The sequence below is a fragment of the Sinohyriopsis cumingii genome, chromosome 14, assembly GCF_028554795.1.
Source record: "Sinohyriopsis cumingii isolate HCF-2022 chromosome 14, ASM2855479v2, whole genome shotgun sequence".
Taxonomy (NCBI): Eukaryota; Metazoa; Mollusca; class Bivalvia; order Unionida; family Unionidae; genus Sinohyriopsis; species Sinohyriopsis cumingii.
The window spans coordinates 46,158,064-46,165,458 of NC_142974.1; positions in this window are offsets into that span (position 1 = coordinate 46,158,064).

Genomic DNA, 7,395 nt, shown 5'->3' on the forward strand with positions numbered 1-7,395 from the left:
TGGAATATATACTTGCGATCTTACGTTCTCATGCAAGTTTGATAATGAATGAGATTCACACACAGGTATATATTAATGAGGTGATCATGCATCTTATTTGCTGAACCTGTTATCACTGTGGGGGGTCATATTTCTGATCTGGTTTTGATCACACTTGTAACATAAGCTTATATCATCTAGATTTATAAAATTTAGGTAATCTTGTAATTCATTGGCTGAATATTTTATCACTCGAGAGAGATTTTTTAGTAATGACTTGAAGTGTCTTCCAATGGTTAAATTTTTTTGTGTCCTTGATTTTAATTGTTTGTTTTCAGATATTCACCACGCTGCAGCATATAGTATTTGAAGTAAGCAGCAAGATGTACTTTAAGCTATTCATACAGAAAATAGAAGTAAATTATAGATTGATTTCAGAAGTTTAGAGGAAACTTTTCTTTTGAGACATTTTGGGCCAATGTATTTAAGATTTCTGGGAAGGATGTAATCATTTTATTACATTTTGTACCATATTACTCACCAGTTAAATATAGGAGAGAGAGTTAAAGAAAGAGACATGATTTCCATATTTTCCTGTTGAAGTCTCCAATGATAATATGAGTACATGTATTTAATTTGGTATATATGGTATTTATTAAGTTGTTGGGTATTGACATTAAAATGTTCAAGGTCCTTTAACCTTTCTCTATGACGTCATTGAATGCATCAAACCATGGTTTGCTGACACATTTATGCATCGTCGAAGGATTTGGTATTGTGTTCCTAGAAAGGTTTTAGAGAATCTTTGAAAATTTCATTGGATCCATTACGTTGTCAAGTAGATCAGTTGTCAGATTTGATTCGCAGAAGTAATGAAACGTTTCCAAATCTCTCGTGTTTAATTTCCATCTCTGCTCTACTTCTTGAGGTTTTGGGAATTATACTTTTTAAGGATATTGTTCTGCTTTAATGTATGGAATGGCGGCTGCTAGCACAGACTTTTGTGATGTTAAATATGTGAATTTAATTGACGTTCTGGGTATGTAATATCTCTATGGGAGCATGTATTATAACGGAAGAACTGTTCTCCACTTTACCCTCGCCAACGTAGTTGTTGCATGATTATAAGCGAAGTTGTAGCTTCAACCGATTACCTGTTCTGAGGAAAATGTATGCTTTTCTCCTGTTTCACAAGCTGGGTGTTTTGTGTTTCCACTTAGGTTAGTCTCTGAAGTAGGAGAAATGTTACCGGTACGTCTGGCAACTCGAACAAGAAATTTTCTCTGTGCAGGTCCATCATCCTACTCGTACATGTGACACACTGGTTTCTCTTTGCATCCATCTTTGTGTTGGCATTGTGTCTGGCAGTTATATTATCGCAAAGATTTAAGCACGAATAGACTGACAGGGATATTAATGAACTCTGCTTTTATCGATGTAGGCAAGGTACTGCAGTTGAACTTTATGTTGCAAGTGTTTGTAAGATCAAGTTGCTGCTAAGGAGAATGCTGATTAGTTTCACTCGAGGCACGTTCTGAAAGCTGAGATTTTCGAGCATATCAATCTCACCACATCCATCAAAATATCTAGATCTATCAAAACCTCAGGAAGAGTTGAGATATTTGCGTTGAAATACCTTAGTGAGTATTACCACAAATCACACTTTGCAAAGCATATTGTCAGAATAACCTTTGTTTCTACACTCTACAAGTAGTTGTCCCGAACTATGTTATTTGTACATTTCTTACATCCCTGAAGTAGCTATCACAGAAAGTGATAACTGGATTAGTTTGGGTTCTGATGACCGGGTCCAGTGATCAGAAATCCTGACCAATTTCATGGACTTGGACGAGTTTCCTCATCCGAGTCGCTGATTGAATTGCCCCTTTTCCTACTGAGACCAGGTCTCACGGAACTAGTTGAAGTTTTTATTGGTGTTGTCATAACGTAAGACTTCTTGTCGCCTGATCTCCCCACACGACTCAGAGCACAAGAAAAGGACAGAGATTTAGACTCATTTCTTGCGTTTCTTATGTCATGGATGCACGATATACGCGAGTAAAGAAGAAACTTTACTATCACTGCTACCAGAGACTATGCTCTTTGTAAGGTTTCAAGAACAACACTATGATGCTATAAAGACTAATATGACCTCTTTAAAGTATGTAAATCAGTGAAATTGGATGCATTTTAGCATAGCCCCTGAATCTTCTTTGATCAGTTCGTGCACTTCTGACCACATGTCTAACTCAAGTTAAGACCAAACTAATGTGTTGCATCGGAGTGGCAAACATCGATCTCTCCGCCACTCAAATGCATGGATTATCTACTTTAACAAGATTGCGTGCGTTCAAGCTGCTATTACGACTTGAAGGAGGAAGCATTGGTTCTATTATACATTCCCAAACCCACAGGTGGAACGATTTCTTTGAACATTTTATGTTGCTCTATGTATATACTCGTCTGCATTATGCATCTGATATCGAGTGATAAAGACTCGAAAATTCATCGACTGTACATTCTTTTTGCTAATAGTTTTCAATCTTCGTGTTAACACGAAGGCATTTTGTAGTCTAAGAAAATGTCAGGCAGAAATTTCTCCAAACCAGGAGAGAGAGAGAGAGAGAGAGAGAGAGAGAGAGAGAGAGAGAGAGGGAGAGAGAGATTGTAGTACGACTATATGGTCTTAAACTAAGTGGCAGAAAGAAGTGCAACCGATAAGTACATGCAAATGAAGACATGCATACCATTTTCGGACGAATTCTCTCTAAGCTCATTTTCTGGCATATTTTAATTATAATAATGATAATGTGGACTTAGTACAGCGAATATATTTTGCAGCTCTAAGCGCTCAAAAAATATTAGCTAGCACATAAACATTCACAACAACAGTGATGGGGGAATAGAAAGACGTAGCAATTGTCAGTTTCGGATCGGAGAAAAATCCTCACTTTGGCATTATCCGCCCAAATGTCAGCAACAATGAGTAATCGGTGTAATGGTGAAGTCATTGCACGTGGTTAGCGTGCTTTCCTTTTGAGAATCTAGCTCTTAAGTAAGCAAGTATTTCTTTTTAGGGTTTTTAAGAGGATATATAATATTGCACCACAATAGTTTATAAGCAATATTTTGTACCCCTAGCAAGTGGCCACTCTTGTATATGGCCATACTGGCATCCCAGTAGGGTAAAAAGTGAATTTTAACAAGAGTTCCAATACTTTGCTAGATTTCTCATTTCAACCTATTGTTATAGCTGATTCTGAGATATAATGTCTGCTAAAGGAAACCTATTGGATTCACCGTCTTAATACGGTATATCCAAACGGTCTAAATTCAAAAACACTATACGACATTCAGTAATCTTCTTTCTTTTTATAAATAATGTCCCCTGTTTACAATTAGTTAAGCATATTTTTATATTATTCTAATTGACAGAATAATTTAATTAGTGAAAGGATAAAGTAACATCATAATTTTAAAAAAAAATACTAATTCTTTAAAAATGAAAGGGCATGTTTAAATTAATTCTCAATATATTATGATTATTTATAAAATACTTGATTATAAGTATTATGCACACCATAGTGTTTCATTACATAAATTGAGTTGTGATGAAATATTGAACATTCGTCAATAATATATCAAGATATAATATATTACTTTCTTTTTGTGACTTTTTTTAATAATAATTTTTCTTATTTATTTTTAAATGTGCATTACATATAATAATATTATTATTAGAACTGTTTCTCTCTTTCTCTGTCTGTCTGTCTGTCTGTCTCTCTCTCTCTCTCTCTCTCTCTCTCTCTCTCTCTCTCTATATATATATATATATATATATATATATATATATATATATATATATATATATATATATATATATATATAATGAATTGTTACGTAAATACTAAAGTTATACAACATTGATAATTTAAGATTCTTTTTATCTTTATTTAGGGGGCCCCGAGTGGCCGAGTGGTCTAAAGCGCTCTCCGTTACGGATCGCTGCCATCTCACCTCTGTCTGCGTGGGTTCGAGTCTCGGATTCAGCCAATGTGGGTATGTGAGAAAGCTTGCCAGTAGCTTCTCGTGGGTCGGTGGTTCTTTTCGGGGTTTTCCCGGGTTCTTCCTCCACCATTAATACTGGCTGCCATGTATAGCCTATCGTGTGCTGAAAAATGGCGTTAAACCCTACAACAACAACAACAAAAAAATCTTTATTTAGAAGATAATCCAACCGAATGTGGACTATTATTATATGTTGTCTATATAACTATATGTATTTTAGGGGAATTTGTTTACTCTTTTACATTCTTTATGCGGACATAACCTATTTAATAATCACGATTGTGGCCCCAGGTTGAAAAATGCTTGTCTCAAACATTTGTACAAAGACCTGCATAAATCACTCTCTCCCTCTTAATATGTGAAAATTCAGAATCAAACATCACAAAAAAAACAAAGAAACAACAGAAGGGGCATCAACTCTATTATGTTCAATTTAGAGTAATAAAACAGTATACATTTATCTTGCAAATGTTGCTAAATGTTGAACTCTCCCCTCCGGGTTTCAAGTCAATGATTTTCTTGTGTATTTTGTATCATTTCTATATAGTAACAAAATCACAGCGATTTGACAACTTGAAATATGTAAATTGCACTGTGCAAAGTTTACAGTGGTCGTATCGGGAATCCGGGCACTTTTTCACATCCAGGCAAAAGTCAACAATATATATATATATATATATATATATATATATATATATATATATATATATATATATATATATATATATATATATATATATATATATATGTCTATGTCTGTGTATGTATCTGTCTGTGTATGTATCTGTCCGTGTATGTCTATGTATGTGTATGTCTGTGTATGTATGTGTATGTATGTGTATGTCTGTGTATGTGTATGTCTGTGTATGTCTGTGTATGTGTATGTATGTATATGTATGTGTATGTATATGTATGTGTATGCATGTATATGTATGTGTATGTATATGTATGTGTATGTATGTATATGTATGTGTATGTATGCATCTGTATGTATAATTATGTATATGTATGTGTATGTATATGTGTGTATATGTATGTATATGTAGTATGTGTATGTATATGTATGTATGTGTATGTATATGTATGTATATGTATGCATATGTATGTATGTGTATGTATATGTATGTATATGTATGCATATGTATGTATATGTATGCATATGTATGCATATGTATGCAATCTATGGATATCTATGTATATCTATGTATATGTATGTATATGTATGTATATGTATGTATGTGTATGTATATGTATGTATATGTATGTATGTGTATGTATATGTATGTATATGTATGCATATGTATATATATGTATGCATATGTATGCATATGTATGCATATGTATGCAATCTATGGATATCTATGTAGATCTATGTATAAGTATGTATATGTATGTATATCTATGTATATGTATGTATATGTATGTATATGTATGTATTTGTATGTGTATCTATGTATATATATGTATATGTATGTATATATATGTATATGTATGTATATGCATGTATATCTATGTATATGTATGTATATGTATATCTATCTATATCTTTGTATATGTATATATATGTATATCTATGTATATGTATATATATGTATATCTATGTATATGTATATATATGTGTATCTATGTATATGTATATATATGTATATCTATGTATATCTATGTATATGTATATATATGTATATCCATCTATATGTATATATATGTATATCTATGTATATCTATGTATATGTATATATATGTGTATCTATGTATATGTATATATATGTATATCTATGTATATCTATGTATATGTATATATATGTGTATCTATGTATATGTATATATATGTATATCTATGTATATCTTTGTATATGTATATATATGTATATCTATGTATATCTATGTATATGGATATATATGTATATCTATGTATATGTATATATATGTATATTTATGTATATCTATGTATCTATATATATGTATATCTATGTATATCTATGTATGTGTATATATATGTATATCTATGTATATCTATGTATGTGTATATATATGTATATCTATGAATAGATATATATTTATCATTGTATATATATATGTATATCTATGTATATCTATTTATATGTATATATATGTATATCTATGTATATCTATATATATGTATATATATATTTATATCAATGTATATCTATATATGTATATATATATATATATATGAAGTCAGATATCCAGTGAACATAATGTCATGCTCCCCGTAACTACCACAAACTTACCGTCAGCATATTTTATTTAATTCCAGCAATACGCATACGACATTTGGGGATCACTTTTCCAACTTTATTGTTATTGATGTTGTTGTTGTCATGGAGGTCAATATTATGTTTATGTATTTAGCTCAGACTTTTGACACCTTTGCATGTACAATAGTGAACTCGATAGGTGTATTAATCTTGGAATCTAATTACATCCGGAAAAGGAGATATTACCTCCGAGGAGTGACAATTCCATTTGAGAGTGAAGGATCCGTATTTAGATGAGAGATTAACATAACAGTATTTTCATTAATTCCCACTGAAGAAGGTCATGATCCAAGAATGCCAGTAAAAACAGGCCCCGAGTTTTGTCTGAGTTCTACAGTTTCATTCTTTTCTTTACTTTAATCAGATTTTTTAAAATAAAGAAAAATACATCAATTTTATATGAGAATTAAAGCAAAATCCTTCTAAAAAATACTTTTATATATAATACATCGTAGAATAATTGATAAATTGTTTTTCTGTCTGAAATTTAATTTCAAACATCTCTTGGCAAGTCTTCCAATAGTTACATGAAGTACTCACCAAAACCAGTACTTGTTAATTGTTTCCTCCACGTTCTAATACGTTCTGTATTAGAGCTGGCACTGACTGAAAGGTCACAATTTTACATTGTTTAACTATTGACTGAAAATGTATCCATGGAACATAAATACATTGTATGATTGTCATTGTCAACAGTATATTTTTTATTGACGACTGAAACAGTAGATAATTGAATAGCACTTTTTAATAAACAAAAGGCCACATGAAACTCATCTAGTTACACTTTTAATGAACTGAACGTCGAATATAGGGAAAATAGACCTATGCCTATTCTATGCAAATTTCAGACAAGACGATTCAACAGTTTTTTTTTCTTTTTGTTGGTTCCATTTCTTATGGGTACCAGCACATGCAAAACGTTAGTCGTTTGTTTAAAGTTATATACACATAGGCGTGAAAAGGTGGAAATATGCATGCACAAATATCCAGAAAAAATTAATACTATTTTTTTCCCTCCTACTTTATTATATTTTCTGCCATTGGTAAGGGGCTGGGATTACAAAGAAAA